This window comes from Xyrauchen texanus, chromosome 3, assembly GCF_025860055.1.
Source record: "Xyrauchen texanus isolate HMW12.3.18 chromosome 3, RBS_HiC_50CHRs, whole genome shotgun sequence".
In the NCBI taxonomy this organism is placed as follows: domain Eukaryota; kingdom Metazoa; phylum Chordata; class Actinopteri; order Cypriniformes; family Catostomidae; genus Xyrauchen; species Xyrauchen texanus.
The window spans coordinates 46,918,639-46,941,929 of NC_068278.1; the positions used below are offsets into that span (position 1 = coordinate 46,918,639).

A 23,291-nucleotide genomic window follows, 5' to 3' on the forward strand; every position below is an offset into this window, starting at 1 on the left:
CATATCGATATAATATTGCATTGCCTGGTCCCTGCTGATTCCCACTCTAAATTGAAAATCAATACCCTTTGAGCTTTCACAATGTCATTTTCCAATTTGGAATGACAAGCAAATGACTGGGAGATTAGCAATCTACATTATGCCACAGTGGGAGGGGATGTTGGAAATCTGGTTAGAAGTTCATGTCAAATCAGTTTTGTTCACCTTTCACTACAGGGGCAAGAATCTATTTCCCGTGTGTGGGCAGTATCAGTATTGTAGATTTGGAGGGAAAATAAACATTGAGAGTCAGTGGTCATGTCACTGCTAATCTGTCTCTCTGTAGGGGTGGGTGGACAGATGGTGGGTTAGACTATTTTGCACAAAACAACTACCTTAACCACCACCACTGAGCATGAAAACCAGACAGATTGTGGAGGGTCATGGCAGACCAGAGGGCTGAATTGACATGTCTGTTTAGTAGATGATGTTGCATTGTGGGAAAAAAAATCAATAAGTGATCGCAGAGATTAAATCAAGAGCAGAAAAACTAATTCTGTTCTGTAGGCTAAGTAATAACGTTATAAAGCCTATTAAGGTAATAATACCTTTTTACTACATATTTACATTTTTCCAGTGCATTGCAATGTATTCTGAGTGGTCTTTGGTGTATTGCTATGGGGTTGCAAGGGTGTCTTGGTGGTTTCTAGGTGGTTGCTTACTGGCCCAAGTCAAAAGAACCCACCCCCAGGTTTACAATATTTTGGTCCCTAGATATGGTTCAGATTGCTTCTTCAATCTATGTGATATGTGATAACCTGTTTCAAGTCCAGTTGCGTAGAAATGCAATAGTTTAACTCTTCTTAATAAGGTGGACACTCAAGTCTGTAGAGCAAATGGTGCAGGATGAGGTATGCACTGAAGTCTAATATTTAGGGGTTTGGGGTGTGTTCAAATGCCTAACCCTATTATGAGCAAATGTAGTAGTGATGCATGCCTCAGAAAGCACCACTAAAAATGTCTAACCACTTGGCTTTGAGTGTGTCATTTAAGATACAGAACACTATTATATTAAATGCTTACATAATTTTGCTTTAATTAAATTAAATGCTTTAATATACATATTGTTCCAAATGGTCCTCATAGGTAAAGGGTTTGAACCAGAAAGATTAAATGAGTAAGAGAGAGATGTGGAACCTCTCTTAACACCCTAACAATGGATAATACCATTTCAAGAATTCTTTAAACAAGACCCTCAATGGCTCTTAAGAGCTTAGCATGGTGACTTCTTTAAGAGAGTAGAAAATTTTAAAGTAGGTATGAAATACTGTGTATTAACTGGCTTTTTAAAGTTTTATGGGAATAATAATTAGAAGCAATCCAAAGCAGTCCATGACTGTGTGGCAACACATAGCTCCAATACCATCAAGTTCGCTGATGATACGACAGTGGTAGGTCTGATCACTGACAATGATGAAACAGCCTACAGAGGAGGTGCACACTCTGACATGCTGGTGTCAGGAGCACAACCTCTCCCTCAACGTCAACAAGACCAAAGATCTTGTGGTGGACTTCAGGAGAAAAGACAGAGTACACAGCCCCATCACCATTAATGTAGCACCGGTGGAGAAAGTCAGCATCTTCAAGTACCTCTTCTTCCTGTGACGGCTGAGGAAGTTTGGAATGAACCACCACTTCCCTGCACGGTTTTACACCAGCACTTTAGAGAGCATCCTGACTGGCTGCATCACTGCCCTCAACCGCAAAGCCCTGCAAAGGGTTGTGCGAACTGCCAGACACATCATTGGAGGTGAGCTTCCCTCCCTCCAGGACATATATACCAGGCGATGTGTGAAAAAAGTTCGGAGGATTATTAGAGACTCCAGCCACCCGAGCCATGTGCTGCTCTCACTGCAACCGTCAGGCAGGTGGTATCGTAACATCAGGGCCCACACCAGCCGACTTCACGACAGCTTCTTCCCCCAAGCAATCAGACTTTTAAACTCTTGATCTCACACGATCAATATACATCAGCACTGCACTTTATTAATTTTACACTGGACAGTCATAAATTATATTCTCTCTTAACAACACACTGGCAACTGACTATCAACCGACAGCCTGAATGTCAATACAGCACAATACAAACTACTGTATATTCTATATATACTATATTTATTGTACATTGTTTATTCTATATTGTGTGTATGTGTAGTCTATATTGTGTGTATTGTATACTGTACATTGTATATTATTATTTGTATATTGCGTTGTGTGTAAATATGTGTATATTAGATATGTAAATTGTGTTGTGTTAATCTGATGTTTATTGTAATTGGTATATGTCTCATCATTGTCATGACTGCTATGTTGCTCGGAACTGCACCTAAGACTTTCACCCACTGTTGCACTTGTGTATATCGTTGAGTGACAATAAACGGATTTGATTTGATTTGAAACTACTGGTAATTCTCACACTCTTGTAAATTTTAATCCATTTGTCTGCCGAATCCCAAAGCGAGCAGATAGATAGATAGAGTTTCCACAAAACAAACTACAAGAGGGTGAGAGTGAACTTGTGCCAAAACAGTGCTTTTTTCTAGATTTGTCTTGCAATTGGCAATTAATCCCTAGAAAAAAGAAGTTGTTTGAGGGCCAGATAAATGAAGTCTGTCAGTCTCGGAGCAGGTGGTTTGCAGTCCCTGTGCATGTGCAAGCGAACTGCGTTTCAGTAACACTAAAATCTCAGAAGCTTTGGTTTTCTTATTTGTCTTCTCTTGTGCCTGCGTTTCCATGCCAGGTTGTTGCTTTTGAAACCCCCTAACATTCAAAGAACAGTGAAAAACAGCTTTGTAATGCATTAACCCGCTTGTAATCTGAAAGGGCCTCGAGTGCTCAGCTATATCTTTCGCTTATACTATAGATATGCTTTCAGTGAAAGAAGGCGTTGAGCAATGGATTGATTGTTCTGCATCGCTGGCTTGAGTTTTTGTTCTTCTATATCTTGAAGGAACAGTGGAATGTTTTTTTGAGTCCATGTGTGTTTGTGTACGTACTTTAGTTTGTGAAAAAGAATTCCCAAAAAGTGAGGATAAATCTGATAAAACTTCCCTTTGTGGACATCCTGAATTAAAAATCGACTCATAAATAAAGCAAATTCTAAATTGCAAAACGTTTTATTTTAGGGGTAGTGTTAGAGTGTATAGCTTTATATAAAAACAGTAGAAGTACATGACACATCCCAATTTAGCTAAATAAATGAGTACAGGTTTGGCGACAGTATAATTGTGAGGGCCACATCTTTGAAAATGTCATCACTAATAGTGAAACTTAAAAAAACACCTTCTGAACATTTAAAGTGATCCTCGAGCATTCAATATGGCTCTTAAATCAGCCAAATTATGTTTGGCTTTAAATCTACTGATAGTGAGAAATTTAGGTGTAGGGTATAGAAAATATTATTACATCCATAAAATCACCATTTCGTCTATGCAATATTTTAACTAGTGAAACTATTAGTGTGTCAGTGTGTGGAGAGAAGGGGGGATCTTCTGGGCTATGCTATGTTATGCCAAACAGTTCTGTACTTTGCCAGATATTTGGGACAGAGATGTAGAATAACAGGTTATTTTTCTTATATTGTGGTGTGTTGGCTGGTGTTGGTTTTTCATTGACAGGAGAGTAAAGAAGACCTGTACTGTGCTGTTGTGTGGAGACGATTTAATGCATAATTCTGTATCAGGATCCAGCAAGATTTGGTCAAAGATACAGTCGAATTTGCTATTTGTTTTGCAGGATGTGTTTTGCAATGCTTTCATCCCATTACAAATGTCTTCACAGCGGGGGCCTGGGTAGTTCAGTGGCAAAAGATGCTGGCTACCATCCCTGGAGTTCGCTAGTTCAAATCCCAGGGCATGCTGAGTGACTCCAGCCAGATCTCCTAAGCAACCAAATTGGCCCGGTTGCTAGGGAGGATAGATTCACATGGGGTAACCTCCAAGTGGTCGCTATTATGTGGTTTGTTCTCGGTGGTGTTGAGATGAGCACGGATGCCGTGGTGGATGGCGTGAAGCCTCCACACACGCTTTGTCTCCATGGCAACGTGCTCAACAAGCCACGTGATAAGATGCGCGGGTTGATGGTCTCAGACACGGAGGCAACTGGGATTCGGTTTAGAGTGCATTGGGAATAGGGCATTCCAAATTGGGGAGAAAATTAAAAAAAATATCAGAGCTATGCTATCCACATTCATGGTATTCTGTAGCATTAAACTACACAGCAAAGGAGCTCTCCAGTGACCTCCCACTCCCATAACACTGTGAATAACTCAAACAAGTTGGCACGCTTACACTCTCAAACTACATTTATATTTGTATAGATCTGAATATTTTGCAATCAAAGTAAAACATATTGTTTCTATTCTTAAAAAAAACTTAAAATTAATAGTTTTATATATTTACATTTCATTTGCAGTGCTTCATGGGATTGTAGTTTATTCCCTCATGAAAGACGTTAAGTACACAGTCTTGTACCTTTGACTTTGTGTCCCATTTTAAAATACATATTTGCTTCAAATCAAAGCTTGTAAACTTGTTATTGACCTCAGAGCTGATTTGTTTGGTCAATGCTTAGAATGCTTTTATGAAGAAATTCAATAAATCCTTATGAAAAGAATTATTGGGAAAACACTTCAGAAACCAAGACTGTTAAAAAGTGGGCAGCCACTGTTGAGCATTATTGGTATGAAAGCAATCCGTCCTGAACCTGTTTAGATGACATACAATTTGCATCTTTACATATTCCTGGTAGCATATTATAGTTGGGTCAGAGGAGGCATGGTTTTGTGCAGTGCTTTGTTGTGTAGTTTTTTGTTATAATCTGCTGTGTGGTGTTGCGCAGAGCTTTGTTGTGTGGCTTCATCCTTTATTGTGCTTTTCCTTGTGTTTGGACTGCAGGGGAGAGCAGTGGCATAAAGGGCGGTCACACTGTCATCTTGTTGGGCTAAAACTGTCAGCACTAATGACCCAAGAAACAACCACAAAGTCCTCCCTGTACACAATTGCATACTGTCACATGTGAACAAATACACACATACACATATCCCTGCCTGCTTATCCAAAGATGTGTCAGTCTAATAATAAAAGGATTTACTTTATTGTTTTAATGACATCATGAGGATTTGTCAAAGAACAGAGTAATATTGTCTGGAGTACAGTCTCTGTGACATACATAATGACCTCTGTGCCACAGTGTAACCCTTCCTCTCATCCGTATGGCCCTGGGCTGCTCACTTTACCGTCAGATGAGAGAAGCTGGCACATTAAACACATAGCAGGAGGGCACAATTGCAAAGTGAAGTGATGACTGCTTAACACCCCCCACCCTCTACCACCACAGAATGAGACAACTGACAAACAGAGATGGGCACACCTATAACAGGTTCCCAGAGTCAAATCAGTTTATTCACTCAAGTCCCCTCTCATTGCAAAAATTCATCTTTTGTGTTTTATGGAAGAAAGAGAGTCATACGGGTTTAGAACAATATGAGGGTGAGTAAGCAATGGCAGAATTTTCTTTGGGTGAACTGTTCTTTTAAGTTCTTTGGTACAATATTTGTCCGTCATACTATTTTGAACAGGGAACCCTGCACCAGATTTGACCATCTGTCAATCAATGGGGTTTCCAAGCTGTCCAGTTTGGACTTGGCACTCTCAACCCTATAGTCTCGATGTGTGGGTGTGTGTGTGCTTGTTATGCTGTACTACTCTCTCTCTCTCAATGGGATTGTAGTTTCTGTGTGAGTTACGATAGCCTAATGTCTGGGTAGGTGAGTCACTGACAAGTAAATGACACTCCATATAATTTAGTTATCCATGAACTAGTTAATTTAACAGCTATGTGTCAGCCCATTGTGTAAAGTATCTATGATCTTTTAACTGCAAGGAAGACATTTGTATAAGAGAAGTTATCGCAATTACAGCAGAGTTAATTTGTGAGTCAAAGCTGGAGTTTAAGCAAACATATAAACCTAGACCTGTACACATCCAGGCACTTGAGTATAACTGTTGTAAAGCAATATGAACTGTCAAGGTTGACAAATGGTACATTTTACTGCACAATGTATAATTTAGCATTAAATGGTAAATGGTCTGCATTTATATAGCTCTTTTTTAACGTTAGCGGTTTTCAAATCGCTTTACACTGTGACTCATTCATCCATTCAGACACACAATCACATACCAATGACGGCAGAGCTACTATGCAAGGCACTAGCCTGACATTGGGAGCAACTTGGGGTTCAGTGGCTTGCCCAAGGACACTTCGGCATGTGGGTCAGGAATCGAACCGCCAACCCTGCGATTAGTGGCCAACCTGCTCCACCACCTGAGCCACAGATGCCCCTAACTTTATGTAGCATTAAGCCTACATAAACTTGTACTATACAGTACATATACAGTAGGCCTATTCATTTTAACATTAATCATTTGGTTAAAAATAACAATAATTTGGTCATTTTCTTTTAAAATATTATTATGTTTTCAGTGTTACCTTATTGACTTTAATCAGGGTTGACACCATATTATTTTGACATGAATAAAAATAAGGCTGTGAGGAATAAAAGTACAGTCCATTCAAAAGGTTGTACCATTATGTACCATGGTGTCAATAATTCAGCCAGCAAAACATTGAAAATAATTATTTCTAAAACATTTCCATAGGACAAAAAACAGAAAATGATATGTGACCAAGGACCTTAAGACGATTCAGCAACAGTAGATTGAAAGTTCTTCTGCTGAAATCAGACTATGCTTACCAAAATTCGAAGCACTGCATCCTGTGGCCAAAGCTGGAAGTGTTGTTGAACGTATGGGCATGTGTGAGCTCCATTTTCCCGAGAGGAGTCTGTCTGCACTACAAGACACCTTCACTACATGGCACTCCCACTACAAGTTATGCCTCCTACAAATAAACAGCAAAATCCTGAAGTCTTGGAATAGTTGGATGACACATTAATTCACTGTTTGTTGTTTTATTTGGAGTCCCACAGCAACTATACACCTACACCTATCCATAACTCTAAACTTAACCATAACCACAAAGATTTAAAAAATAAAAAATTTGGAGAGTCACTTGATATTAGGCAAGGAGCGGATGTGTAAACAGTGAGCTCTGCACACTTTGCTATTTTTTTATTATTTTTATGTCATAATCCGGTGAGATTCGATTCACCTTTCTACATATCTGTTCCTTGAAGTCAACATGGCAAAGAATTAAAAATCGTCTAGGTTACTGTTGTAACCTAATGTTTCCCTGATGGAGGGAACAAGACGTTGTGTTGAAGAAGCGACAGTAGGGGTCTCTCTTGAGAGCCTCGCGCATCTCTGAACTTGAGAAATAGGCCAATGAGAAATTGGCAGACAGAATTTGCATGTCCCTCCCTTGGACATATGGTATAAAGGGAGGGAATCATGCATCTGTCCATTCAGGCAAACATATCGATCCCTGGGTTGTCCGTCTCAGGAACGCTTGGGAGCCTTCCGGGTCCTGGAGAACGTCCGGGAGACGGAGGGCATGCGTTTCCTGCGGGGCACTCGATGCTGGGGCTGAGAGCTGGGCCCAGGTTGGGGCGGAGCTGCCTGTTGTCTGGAAGCCATAGGAGGACACCCTTGGCGAGCATACGGAGCATGGCCCGTGCTGGTGCAGCGGCGGGGCATGATGTGGGAAATGGCCTTCGTCTTTTAATCACCACTGAGAACTGCTGGGTGAAGTCCTCCACGGTGTCGAATGCCGAATAGACCGAACTGGGAGACTGGGGCATTGAGGAAGCTTGCTTTCTCCACGTCCCACATCTCGATCAGGTTCAGCCAAAGATAACGTTCCTGGGCCACGAGGGTGGCCATCGCCTGCCCGAGTGTCCGGGCTGTGACCTTCGTGGCCCTGAGGGCGAGGTTGGTCGCTGAGCGCAGGACCTGCAACACCTGGGGGACCGCCAAGTACCTGTGGGCCGCAACTTTGCCATGGTGAGGTTCTCGCAGTGAGAACATGAACCATCCTCAAATGCTGCCTTGTGTGATCGCTGCCCAGACACACGAGGCTGCGTTTGTGACTGACAGGAGCAGAGAGAAAACGACCGCATCCAGGAAATACACAGGGACGAAAGGGCATCTTTATAAAGATGTATCCTGAAAAGGACATTCAACTGTGTATTGCTCTTTTAGAGAAAATAAACTCTTTTAAGAAATATTCTCTATTAGATGCGCTGTCAAAGTGCCCAGGGGCAAAGCTGCACTGCCGTGCAGAGGAGAAAGCCTCTGATATGCGGCGTAGATCCAATGGCATACGGATGAGTGGAAGAGTAAGTGACTGCAGCTCGCTCATCACACAACCGCTCGGCTCCGAGGAAAAAATCTGGATCAACATCGAAGTGAGTGACAGACGGGGAACTTCAGGCTCTGGAGATATTAAAAGACTCTTACATGCTCAAGCTGATACCTCAGACAGGCCCGCAGACCAGGGAGTCAGTTTGGCCCCGATCAATTCTGGCCAAATTTCTGAGATCATCCGATAAAGATCTTGGGTTGTGTAAGGCGAGGAGCAAATGAAAGCTTTCTTGAAGGAATCACAGCATTTTGTTGTTCCCAGAATTTGTGAATTTGACAAGAGAGAAACGTAGATTCAAGTAATACTAGAAACTCTTACATCAACGGAAGATAGATTTTGCTCTGATGTTTCTGTCCAAACTGATAATAGATACTAAGGATTGCCGCAAAACATTTACAAGCCCACAACAAGAGGTGTTTTTCATAAAATTGATGGACTGAGGAAGTCATGGTGTGTTTCTCTTGTTGCCCCAAATGAGCTTGTCTCGCTGAACATACACTTGACCGTCCGAGGAAACTGGGCGCCTGTTTGTTTCTTTTTGTGCTGGTTCTGCCTAGGGGATGGAGATTGTTTTGTGGAGTAACACTACTTCAGGGCAGTTGTGGATGAGTCTGCCCCTTCTTTGTGCATGTGCCTCTTGTTGGTTGGAATTTGTTTTGTGGGACATTGGAAGGATTAGCTCATCTGCTGCATTAATGAACAGCTGGCTCACTGAACAAATGTTTGACTGTTCAAGGAAATGGAACTGATTTTTTTTTTTATTTTTGTGCTGGTTCCGCTAGCGACTGAAGTTTGTTTTGTGGAGGAACACACATTCGATACAGTTTTGTGAATCAATCTACACGTTCTTTGTGTTTATTCTGCCTGTTGTCTGGAGTTTGTTTTATAGATTATTTTCTGTTATGTAAGTCTTTTTTGTAAGAATTTGTATAGAAACACCGGAATTGAGCAATCTGACGACAAAGTTGTCGTGGGGACACTTGTAGACGTTCATGGACTTTTTGAGTATACAGGGATTACAGCGGTTGGCACTGTCATGCATGGGGTTTGTGCATGTTTCTCTTTTTTCTGTTTGTTTGGTTCTGGGGGAAGTTCAGGGTTTGACTGTTGCAATAATGTTGGAATGTGGTCTTTATGTTTGACACACAATCTATTTTTTCTGATATGTCAAAATGTCAAATGTTAATATGACGGTCTCTCTCCACGTGGAATGTGAACGGGCTGGGGCACCCCATAAAAAGAAGGAAGGTTAATTATTTTTTTAAATGTAAGATATTTGATATAGTGTTTCTCCAAGAAACGCATCTTGCCCCGCAGGTAGCTGAAAAGTTTGGGAAGATATGGGGTGGAAATGTTTTCTTTATTGCTCGCTCAAGTAAGAGCAGGGGAGTCATTACATTGATAAGTAAACATCTACAATTCAAATGTCTCAAACAGATTAAAGATAAATTAGAAAGAGACATTATTGATTAAGTAGAAATTCAGGGGTAAAGGTTGATTTTGGCTAATATTTACGCTCCTAACGCTGATGATACAGGCTTTTTATAATTTTTTTGAAGGGATGTTGCAAGCCGCTGAAACCCCTCATGATATAATATTGGGAGGCGACTTCAATCTTTTGATGGACTCAGTCCTTGATCATAGTGAAACAAAAGTGGGTAAGCCCCCTACAGCAACATTGATGCTTCACAGGATGTGTAAAAATCTTGGTCTTACAGATATTTGGAGAGTTTTAAACCCATCTGGGAGGGACTATATTTTTTTCATTAGTCCATAAGATTTATTCTAGAATAGATTTTTTCTTGATTTCTAAGTCACTCATTTCATCTTTTGTTGATTGCTCAATTGGAAACATCTTAGTCTCAGATCACGCCCTGCTGAGTTTAGAGGTGTTGCCACATATGCAGAAAAAGTAATCATATAGTTGGTGCTTTAGTTGATCCCTTTTGCAAAATCCTGATTTCCAACAAATGTTAAAGGCTGAAATTAATGTTTATATGGAGACCAACTGGTACTCAGTATCCTCTGTGGGTGTGGCTTGGGAGGCACTTAAGGCGGTTCTTAGGGGTTGGATCATACAGTATGCCTCATTCATCAAAATATCCAAAGCAAGAGAACTCGTTGAGTTGGAATGGAATATTAAAAATGCAGAGGCAGAGCTGATGCTGTCTGATGGCCTCAGAGATTTGACCCAACTGAAATACAGATATAATACTATTTTATCGAGTTTTGGCTATTGAGGGCAAGACAGTCATACTTTGTGTCGGGGGACAAAGCAGGGATAGAGTCTTTTTCTACCATTCCCTCAGTGAAATCTGCTGATGGTAAAATATTGACCTCACACATTGATATTAATAATGCGTTTAAATAATTATATTTTGATCTTTATAGTTCCAAATCTTCGTCCAACAATGAAGGGTACTTTGTGGAACCATTAGAACGTCCTAAACTGACGACTTCTGAGATAACCTTGGAGGAGCTTGGTTAGGTAATCAAGCCTTGCCTACAGGCAAGAACACTGATTTTTTTTAGATCTTATGCTACAGAACTTGCTCCACTTTTGTTAGAAGTTTATAGGGAATCATTAAAGAATGGAAAGCTTCTGCCAACCATGACCCAAGCCCCGATCAGTCTGACTAGTCCTAGCTAGTGTAAGAGTAACCATTCAATTACATCCAGCTAGATGTTAAAATTTTGTCAGAAATATTGGCTAACCAATTAATTATGACATCACTTATACATATAGATCAGGTGGGATTTATTCCCCCAGAGAACTTGAAGGCAGCCATAATCTGCCTCCTCTCCTGTAGACTTTTGTATTGTAGACACTACAAAGCGATCCATTTTGCAACACGCATATAACACACAATTTAACATGCAAGCTAGCAGGACAGATGTGTACAGACGTGAACCGTTATGTTTTTTTCCCCACGCTGCGCCTCCCCTGGGGCTCTCTGGTGCCCCTCCAGGGGAGATGTGCCTCACCAATTGAAAACCTCTGCTCTAGATTGAATAGACTTGGTCTTAAGGCACACCCACCAGCTGGCGATGCAATTCAGAAGATGGTGACACAACCCATGTTTTTTGGGAATGTGTTAAGATACAAGAATTTTGGCTGAGGATTCAGAGATTTCTGTGTGACATATTGGACACACAATTTTCATTTTGCCCCAGAATCTACGTCTTAGGTGATGGGGCGGTAATTAATTTTGGGGATAGTCACTTAAAAAGTTGGGTCCTAACCAGAGTTATGGTTGGCAGACAAATTATTCTTAGGGGGTGGAAGACAGCTGGGACACCCTCGTTTTGTGATTAGGGTGGGGAGATGGCAGGGATACTTGTATGTCAGATTTTTAGAAGTTTGGGAAAATGGGATTTATTTAATAGGAAGTGGATGAATATTTGTTTTTTTTGGAGGGTTCTCGGGGAGGGGCAGTGGAGAGAGATTTTTTATTTATAGTTTGATGTGTATGTGCATTCTTCTTTTTGAAAGTATATTTTTTAGGTTTAACATTTTGTTTTATGTTATCTTTGTAAGTTACCTGTGTAGTGTGTGTTTGGGTTTGGTGTGTGTGTGTGTGTGGGGGAGGTCGTATTTTATGTTAATTTGTCTTGTGATGGAATCACTGAAAAATGTTACTAACAATTTTTTTTTTTTTAAGTTTGTAAAATGTATTAAATATATGCAAAGTTCTTTTGAAGTCAATCATACCACCATATCACTAGGTGGCGACAGTGAGGAGAAATTTAATGAAAGTGAAGAGGAGAAGAATTTTCATTTTACTCTCGTATATGTGCAGCTCGACAGAAAGCAGCGTCCCCATAGCAACATAATCCCTGTGACGCTTCTGTAAACAGTAAACATGGCATCCGAGAAAGAGTTTGCTAGCTGAGGTAATGAGCATACAATATTAACATAACTATTATAAGGCAAGTGTTTATATTCATCCTGTACGTTAACTGCGTCAGCCTACTTTATTAGCGGATTTGTTGTTTTTGATGTAATTAGAAGCTGTTTTTTTTTTTACGGTGATGCAACCGTTATGACTAAAAATATTTTTTTCAATGTCTCATTCTCATTAATTACCTTCATTTAAATAATAGAATATTCGAATATTAATTTTTTATGAGCTTAAATATTCGAATACCAAATTATTGATGAATGCCCATCCCTAATGAGTAGTATTGTAAGGATGCCATTCCGAACTCAGCCTCATACACATGATTTTCCCAGGTGAAATGTTCACAGAGTGGAACCAAAAGCGAGTTGTATTTTTAGGTGTAAATGATGTAATACAGTCGAGAGAATTATTATTTTTTTTTTAACCATTGACCTAACCCCAACCCTAAACCTAACCATCAGTGGAGAAAAAAAATATTTTAGAGGGGAAATGCAACCACTGAATCGTGTTCATCATGGAATATGTGAACACAATTCATTCCTGGTTCACGTGGGACAAGAAGCTGTGTTTCTGAGGCTTGCTCAACATGCTGTCAGTAGCTCCACAGGTAAAGGTAACCTTATTTGAATTGATGCAGAAATGTCTGATAGGAGAAGCTGCTTGTCAGAAACTTGTCAGAATGGGGTTGATTGCGGGGTTCCAGAACATTTGGTATCAACATGTAGATTTCCTGAGTGATCATGTTGATCCCTCACAGCCTTAAATGTGGTGTCTATCCTGGCAAAGTTCCTTTTGGTCGTTGATGATCGTTTGTTTTTGTTTTTCTGATAGACATTCAGTTAAATTTTTTCTGTCGTTGTGTAATGTACACATATTTTAATAATCATTATTATAATAATATGTTTAATAATCCCCCAATATTGAGCTTTTTTTTTGTATTGAAGAGTATTTAACTATATATTAATCTGTGATACTGTATATGTTTTGTACAATAATGTAAATTAATTTTCTGCGCTTCAAATATACTAGTGCTGCAAGAATAAAAACAGCCCACACACCTTTGACAGTGAGCGACTTCAGGCAATCCTACTGAATACAGTAATGCTTTGGAGTGAAACTGTTTGATCTTGTTCTTATCTGAAAATTATGCAGACAGTTATATACACTACTTTTTTATGTCTATTTCTCTCCAGTATATATGGCTCATTGCACTTAGAAGAGCAGCTCTGTACTCATAAAAAATTATATCTATTATTCATGTCTTCCTCTATCACTAATGCTCCAATATGTTTATGCCTCTGTGTAGCACTGCTAGCACAGAGGAGATGAAGATTTGCTTAACCTCACATTCACCATCAAAAGGATAGCTGACTGTTTCCTTACCCATCTTTTTCTTTTCTTATCCCTCTATCACCTTTTCTTACTATCCTTTGTTTACATTCCTCTCATTTTCAATCCGCTCTGAACATCTCAAATATGTGTATGTGAAGGAAAGCAGCTTACTGTGATTTTGACAAGTAGGACATGTTCATGGATCAACATCCTTGTTGGTCCTGGAACAACAGCCAACCAATCAGATTTTAAGGATAGGGAAAGGGTTCGACTAAGGGCTGGTGTTAGGCACTTAAACAACGTTCTTGTCAACCTATTATCCATGTGATTTAGGAGTAGGTTATGATTATGGCTAGAGATAGTTTTTCAAGAATGTCTGTTTGAGTGGAATGTTGTTTCAGGATCAACAGGAAATGTTGAGGGACATGTCTTTCTTGGTAAAATGATGGGTGACCACGATTTTGCCAAGTAGGACGTGTTCCTTAATCAACATCCTTGTTTGTCCTGAAACAAAATTCCAACCAACCATTTGGATTGTCTGAATAGGGAAAGAGTATAAGGTTATGCCTGATTCATATATCCTTCATGAGCGAGGCATGAGCAATGTGTTTTAATTTTGGTGCCCAAGTTAACAGAAGTGTCCTATTTTTCCGGTGTGGCTCACGGTTAACTCAGCGGCTCAGTAGCAGAAAAATAAATAATCAGTAGATTATTGAAAAGACACAAAAGCAAATTTTCATGATATATTTGAGGAAGGACCCAAGATGCAGGATGTCAATGAAAGGTGTTTTATTGAAACGAAAAAACTAAACTCTCACAAGTGAGAAATAGAAGATAAGACAAAAACTTAAAAACAAACTGACAAGGAAAACTAAATCAAACATGATACAAAACATGAAAGAAAAATCAAAACAACGAGTTAAAAAGAACTGAGAACAAATCGACTGAATAACAGGACAGGATACCAACAACACAACCAAAAATGGGAAGGGAGTGTGGGGAAAACAGGTGGACGGCATTCACTCGGTTTTGGTGCCCCAACTGGAAATTTCACTAGGAAACTGCAGCCAAACATGTGATGAAACACATAATTTAGATTTGCAAAAAGTTTGCCATTGTCACATAAATTTCATGAGATTAGGCCGTTTAAATAAAAAAACATACCTACACTAAACCTAAAACCTAAACCTAACTGATTGTGCCATACAGTAAAAAACAACTGTGACATGAAAAATGTATTTGGTGAAGCAACCTCGTCAACACCTCTCATGTCATGCGCTATAGTAAAAGTATTTAGATGTCATAAGATTGCATTTTACACTTTGGTGAAAGTGAATAAAAAGTAATTGTTGTTTTAGTGCCCTCTAGTGTGTATTTCATCAGCAAACTTCTGCGAGAGGTACAACGAGCCACGTAAAAAGTAAAGTAATTCTGTGAGATCAGCCACCAGAATTATTGTTGTTGAAGTCTGTGTCCCTTCAGATTTACTACCAAAATTTGACATACACAGAACAGCATTTGCATTTATCTGCTGTGGATGTGTTGCAAGTGATGTTCAGAATTTGAACCACTAAATGTATTTTATTTGGAGACAAGCAGCTATGAGAAATGAATAATAGTATAGTGTGAAAATGGGTGAAAGCAATCTTGAAGCTGTGGGTAGGGATGGTGTTAGGAATGATGTTATAAAATGTTGTTCCAGGACCAGCAAAATACGTTAATCCAGGAATACATCTTACTTGGCAAAACCACAGTGACCAGAATTATGGTCAGCAGGGAAGAATGTGTTTTTGGATCTATAAATAAATCTCTCTTCTAACGCACTCTTCACTCAAACGTTTAAATATCCTGTCTTTGATGCAAAGCACCTTAAACTGATTCAATTTCTTTACATGGACTGTTTTTCTGGCATAAAGAGCCAATGTCTTTGAAATACACACAGTGTGAATGCAGCATGAGTTCAGCTTAATGCTGGTCTCTATCAGATTCACCTATAGCATTCCACGTTGGACAAATCCCTTCCATTTTTCAATTTAAGGGAAACCACATGCCACAGGCATTGACCAAACTGACATACAAGTACAGATAAGGTTTTGCAGTGCACTTGGATTGCCTCTTGGTTTTTCCCCTTTAATGACGCCTATATCTCCTTTCTGAAATTGTGAGCTGTAATTAGTGTGAAGTCATATGCTGCATTTACTTAGAATTATGATTTGAAACAGTAAATGATGCATCAAGTGTGAAGTACACAACATAAAGTATTTGCCCTGCTTACAAGCTCACTTTGACTCCAATGGCCCCACAACCTTCCAGCAACCTTACACACACACACGCACACACACGCACACACACGCACACACGCAAACTGTACTTGAACACATATGGGGCAGTGGTGGCTCAGTGGTTGAGGCTCAGGGTTACTGACCAGAAGGTCAGGGGTTCAAGCCCCAGCACCACCAAGATGCCACTGTTGGGCCCTTGAGCAAGGCACTTAACTCCAGGTTGCTCTGGGGGGACTGTCCCTGTAATAAGTGCACTGTAAGTCGCTTTGGATAAAAGCGTCTGCCAAATGCATAAATGTAAATGTAAATATGCATTTGCACAGCAGAAAGCATGAAAATGGAATCTGAGACAAAACTTGTTTTCTCAACAATCTAAAACTGAAATGTAAATTCAACTGTTGATTGTTTTATAAAATAATTTGAGCAATTGAATAGTCTGGCATTTAATAGCATCAATGGAAAGGTGATTTAGCAATAAATAAAAAATACAATAAATGTAGGTGTACATAAAACATTCGTTTTAATTTTTCCAGGCAATTTGCAGCCATAAACATCTGATTAAGTAATTTCACAAGTATAATATTAAGCAGTTACTTGCCACATTATTCTGAGGCAAAATTAACACATATGTAACAAAGACACATAAATGGTTAAGGAAAGATCAAATACAATCATAAAAAAAATAATATATATATATATTTAAAAAAAAAGAGAGAAATGTGCAAGTAGCCTAGGCTTTGAAAATGTAAAAAATAACAATTAAAATAATAATAATAATAATAATAATATTTTTGGACAAAACACTATGAAGGAAAAGGAAAAATATTTGTTTTGTTTGGAACTCAGTGGTACTTAATAGAGATTCCACACTGGTCCCAGAACAGCATGAAGTTACCATGTTTAAGAATAATTCCATGAGTCTCAAATAAGAGACTGGATCTTTTGAGCACTCCTACGATTTGCACTAAGGAGTCAGATTAATACTCTTAAACCCTATTTTAGCACTGACATTCTGTAGGCAACCAGACACATCCTGAGACTTCTCAAATTCTAGCCTAAGCAGAGTTCAAAGTTCTGGTTTAAAGTCATGCTTTGCCCTTCACATCTTTACCTGCGGAACTGCAAAGAGTTATTCAGACCAAGTAACACCTCCCTTTGAAATATGAGAACTGAGACAAGAAATAAAGAGAATAGAATAAGGAGACAAGGAAAAGACATGGCAAGAGCTTACCTGAGCTTTTGTCTTCTTGAGTTAGATTATCTCCAGAAGTGCGTCTGATAACACTTCTTCCCGATGGCTTGGGTGAATTTCATTCTACACTAGTCCATCATTCTGAGCTCTTCAGCACATCTGCAACCCTTTCTGTTTTGTTGTAGCTGTCTCTCCCCCTATCTGTCTCTTGTTCTCTGAGCAGTTTTTATAGTTAAGACAGTTTTTTTCTCTGCAGTGTCTCTAGACTCAGAGACAGGGAAAGTGTGATGATAATATCTAAGGTTGTTCAAGAAACTGTGATGCGTGTGTGTGTGTGTGTGTGTGTGTGTGTGTGTAGAGAGAGAGAGAGAGAGAGAGAGAGAGAGAAGGTGAATGGATAAGAGAAAGCGTCTACATGTTGTGTCTGTCAAGTATGTGTGGACGGAGTGTGTGTATGAGTGAGTGAGTGAATGAACAACAGACAGAGAGAGAACACATAAACATGTCGCCCGCTCACGGAAATTCCTCCCTCCCTCCTCTCTCTCTCTCTCTCTCTCTCTCTCTCTCTCTCTCTCTCTCACTCTCTCTCCGACTCTCTTTTTGAGCCCCCCTCCTATCTGTATTGCTGCTTTGCCTCTTCCCCCAGCCTCTCCTCCACATCATTTGATTTGTGTTTCATCGACTTCTCATCCAAATACACAAACTCAGTCTTCAATTTGTCTCCAAATGTCATAAAATAAATTTTCCCTTCTCATATGCCATGCTCAGAATAGCCTGTTTCTTTTCCAGCTCCCTGTTTTTTGTTTGAGGTCTTTGGAATATATTTGCCCCAGAATATCCCCAAAATCATGAATAACTTACTGTGTTTGTGCTGGCACACAAACATACAGGGCACAAATAGATGGGCAGAATGTATCCCTAATGTGTATGTTAATCTCCAAATACACTGCACACATTCACTGTATAATGGTTCATTACCTACACTGAAAATAATTATTCTGTGCATTGCAAAAAGTATGTTTTGAATTATTTTTGTCTGTTTCTTTGTGCTTCATGTGCTTTAAATAAATAATGAGCTGGACTTTTGTCAGTTCTCATTCAAGCCTTAGAAATACAGAAGAAAATATTTGGATAGTATAATGATTTGATGCTATTCTATTTATATATACAGTATATATATTTATATGTATAAATACATTGTGAAACTTAGCACCATATTGTATCATTACAAGTACTTTTATAATCCACACAATTAATCAAATATGACTTTTCAGACTACTTCAAAATCTTTCAAAAATGTTATCAAATTAAATGTAGCCTGATTAACAAATGTAAATGTATAATTATAATAATAAATATAGTTTCTTTTATTTTAATAATATTAACAGCTGAGTAAATAACAATAATAAGCCGTTTAAATAAAAATATTATTATTATTATTATTTTTTATTTATATTAATGTTTAAGTAGGTAGTGGCGATTCTCTCTGACCAATCAGTGATCTGCAGGATGTTGACATCACATTTAGTATCGGCTCGGCTCGCATGGAAACTCGACCGAGGTGGTACTAAAAAATTTTACCAGGTACTAGCCACAGTGGAAACCCCCCAAAAAGAGCAGAGTGGAGTTGTACAGTACAGTGTAAAAGCCCCACATGTGACTCTACCCTCCCTTGCAACTGGGCCAATTTGGTTGCTTAGGAGACCTGGCTGGAGTCACTCAGCACGCCCTGGATTCGAACTCACAACTCCAGGGATGTTAGTCAGTGTCTTTACTCACTGAGCTACCCAGGCCCCCTTGATATATTAATTTTTAAATTTGAAAAGAAAGTGAATGCTATATTGTTATGTGTATGTATATATATATATATATATATATATATACTATTTCTGTATGATGTGCATGTCTCTCTGTATGATGTGCATGTCTCTTAATATTTAAGTAATGAATAAATTAAAAATAACAAATTATTTATTTATGTTAATATTTTAATAATTCATAAATTTAATTTATAAAATTATATGTATATTTTTATATATTAATTTGAAATTTGAAAAGAAAATTAATGCTATATTGTTTATATTGTACAGTATATATATATATATATATATATATATATATATATATATATATATATATATATATATATATATATATATATATTTTTTTTTATACAGTGCTGGATGGATTACTTGTGAATTGTAATCAGGTACTGATTACAAATAACATGACAACAAATGCAAGCAGTAACGTAATCATATATTACATTTGTGGGGTAATCTAATCTGATTAAATTTGGATTACTTTCAACCTATTTCTATTTTATTTGGAGTCACATGCATTTGAGTTGGATAATCATTTTAACATAAAAGTACAAAGAGGAAGAAGATGTACTCCATTCTTTATTGCTAACAAAAAGAGCCTCACAAAAGAGCTCCTTATGACATTTATAAAAAGTGCATTAAACATTATATGAATTAAATAAATATAAAATCTAACAGCAATGACAGTGCATGGCCAAAGTTTATAATTCAAAACACTGAGACATCAGGTTCATTTTAAGTGCATAAAACAATAGCAGCATTACGAATATTAATGACCATAAAATCAATATAAAACGATTATAAAATTGATCGTAAATTAATGACCATAAAATCAACAGCAACAACGTTGCCTAGGTCAAAGCTTTCATCAAAACACTGAACCACTTAGTCAATCACCTATTCCAAAGCTGTGGTGCAAGATATTATCATTTGAGCACTGAGAATATTCTAAAACAGCAGAATATTTTATAACAGCAGAGTTCCACCGAGTCACACAAGAAACAATTGTCAAGTGTCAAGTTTTATGTCAAGTTTCATGCTGTGGACTTCACTGCATCAGCAGGAACAGTAGAGCGATGGTCTTTGTTCCATATTGCTGCACATTTTACAGTTGAACTATTGTGTACCCTGCGGGCAGGACCCTTCGAGATGGCATCCATTAACTCCTTTCAAGCAGTAAAGTTCAATGTGTGAGCACACCACTGGAGAGTTAGTAAGAAATAATATTGTGATGGGCCCCTTATCAGGATAATCAAGCCTCCGAGAGAGATAAAGGCCGACTGCGGACGGTGGTGCGACAGAGAGAGAGCGTTTATGGGCAGTTTTCCGTCATGTGTGTGTGTCTTTTGGTTTAAGTTCTTAATTAAATATAATTTATATTGTTAAGCCGGTTTTTGCCTCCGTCTATCCATTAATCCTTTACACTGGTGCCAAAACCCGGGAAGGAGGAGGGAAAGGCCATAGTGGGTTTCTCGCCGCTACCATCCACCCCAACGGAGCAGCCACAGCCATCTGCCGGGCTACGGAGAAGCCCGCCTGCCTGGAAGCGGAGGAATGGCCTTCGACCACAAGGGGAGAAGGGGCTCCTAGCTGACCGCCTGGTGACACCTACCAGCCGCTAAACGTGGCGGAGTTAAGAGAGGACCGCCAACCGCGAGTGGGGAGGGGCTCCCCGACAGGGGCCGGAGCACTGCCTCCGATCCGCCCGGGATGCGTGGTTGTTGTCCGTTAGAGGGCGGAGGAGTGCCGGAGAGTAAGTGTTTTTTTGTTGTGGGTACTGCAACATTACAGGGAGTTTCTATTCTAATCATTATTGTTTCCCTCCCCCTGTATGTGACAGGGCGGAGGGCAGGCCAGTTCTCGCCTCCTCCTTTCCCTTAATACCTTTACAAATATATATATATATATATATATATATATATATATATATATATATATATATATATATTTAAACATATCTAGTTCATTCAGTGAACCTGAAATCAACAGCAATAACATTACCTAGGGTAAAATTCTGACACACTTACTTTGTACCCTTACTACTTAGTAACAGTACATCACCTATTCCTTAGCTGAGGTGCATATCTGACTGTTGTAACGTAAAAGGAACATAGCTCAAAATATTTATCTGTGTGACTATTGCACTTCAGGTTAAGAATATGATGATATTGATTTGAAAATGATCAATACATTATTAACAATTTTATGCCATGACTTGTTAATATGTAATCATGTAATCTATAAAACGTTACTGTAGTCCGATTATGAGTACAATTACAAGTACTTGATTTTTGTAATTTTATCACATAATTACATGTAATCCGATACTACTCAGGACTCTCTCTCTCTCTCTCTCTCTCTCTCTCTCTCTCTCTCTCTCTCATATATATATATATATATTAGCTCTTTATGATGTGCATGTCTCTCCTTTGCAATCTATACTGCTAGTATAATATGAGCACAACTTTGTTACAGTAAGCGATGCTAAGTGTTCACAAAGAACCAAATTATGAATGTAAATCTAAATTCTTTCCCTGAAATTATTGCAGTGCACAGGTCTGACTGCACCTTCCTCTACTTCACCGAGGTCTCTGTCGGATTATGGATTACTATGGCGTTTTATTATCTGCCTCACCCATATGAGCAGTAATACAGCGTGAAGGAAAGGGGTTGAGAGTTTTAATGAAGACCGCCTGCTGGTTAAGATCTCAGAACGCATACCCCCACCTCCTTCCACTCATCACATTTGTGTCTCTGCATCTCTACTTCCAAACCTGGAGGGGGGCAGTAAGAAAAAAAGCTGCACCCTGTGATGTCGCACCAATGGGGGAGTTTGCCTCCCGTTCTCCTCTTCCTCCTTTGAGACATCCAAGAGTTCCTCAAACCCCCAATCTTATTAGCGAGAATGTCTGATTTGGCCCTTTCTCTATGTGTCTCACACTTTCTCTTTTTGCACACTGTGTCGCTCCATGTACCAACCGTCAGCTGTGGTCACAGCAGTCTTCTTTTATGTTTTTTTTATGTTTTTATCTGTCTTTCTTTTTATAGAGAGAACACTCTGTTGAATTCACTCTCTCACTCTGGCATCATAATCTTTGTAGCTTCATCCCTCTAAGCAAGATGCTTATCTCCCATGGTTCCTGGATTCCTTTCCTCTTCATAAAAGTTTCTTTTTGTTTCTGCTCTGTAGGCTGGTTTTAGAGGAATCAGAGGGGAGTCAGACCAAATCACACAGGGTGGCCGTTTCTCAGGTTCAGACTTTCAAATAAAGTGATTGTTTGGAGATTCAGAATGTTCCTCCTCTGAATCTTTTCAACGTCTATCTTGGCATGGACGTCTGAAGATTAGAAGACAGCCCTGAGATCAGTCTAAGAATTGCATTTTGTGGCTGTCAGTTCAGTTCTCTCTCTATTCTGTCGGTTTTGTTATTCCATTTACATTAATTCATTTTAAACACAGAATATCTTTTATTTGATCAATACAAAGATAAAGGCAGAGAGCAAATTTAAAATGCATTTTAGGTCAATTGCCACTCTACTTTGCAGACCATTCTTAAAAGTTTTGAATAAGGGATACTATTTTGAGAAAATAAGGTCTGAATTATTTTAATTTGTTTTACATAAAATTACCTTAAAATCCAGATGAGGAGAATTTTCATAAATTCAAGCACTCTCAGCAATATACTATTAGAATTTCAAATGCATTAAATTGAGCAACAGTACTGTGTAATTTGAGATTTGACAGCAGACCCCCTTTCATTTAAACAAATGCAGAAAATCAGTGGAAGCGCAGCGTAGTTCTAGCGGGAAGACTAGCAGCTGTACATCATCACATCATTAGCTGGGTAATTCCTAGCCAATCGCATGTAAGCCATTGCTTTATAAGTCTGTTCACAATCTATCACACTGCTGTTTCAGTGTGCTAACACGGCAACCTCCACCACCACACCACCACCAGTTGAGCCCTGTCCCGCACGGGGGCAGGCCTCCTATCTCTGGTAGGACATGATACTCCTATCCGGGTACAACTCCCTCTGACCGCCGGACGGGGCCACGCCAAAGAGAAAGACATTACTTTCTGTTTTACATTTATCAATTAACGGCATCTTAAACTTCACTCAAGCCTGCGTGTCTTCCCGATAGAACTGTCATTCAGGGTCCCAGACAGTGCAAGAGTTTCAACAGCAGGTCGATTGTGAATGTATGAAATTAATAATGCAAGTCAGGAAACAACCTCCAGACAACAGATCCTCTTCAGTGCTCACATAACCTGAAAGAAAGGTACATACTGCATCCACAAGTGCACTATTCAGACAGAGATAAAAACTTCATGTGTTCTCATTGAATGCTCTTTGAGCAGAACTATCAAGTAATTATAACATAATGTAATCTCCACAGAA

At 39.0% G+C, this 23,291-nt stretch overlaps 1 protein-coding gene across 2 annotated transcripts in view; it reads right to left on the bottom strand.

Moving 5' to 3' along the window:
• The window catches only part of LOC127631119 (heparan sulfate glucosamine 3-O-sulfotransferase 1-like), a 31,294-nt gene extending 13,912 nt beyond the window's left edge, over window positions 1–17,382 (bottom strand). For both annotated transcript variants that reach the window (XM_052109122.1, XM_052109116.1), the window contains exon 1: window positions 17,109–17,382. The gene's annotated coding sequence lies outside the window, so the exon portion shown is untranslated. The remainder of the gene's footprint in view (window positions 1–17,108) is intronic.
• Between the last annotated feature and the right edge of the window lie 5,909 nt (window positions 17,383–23,291).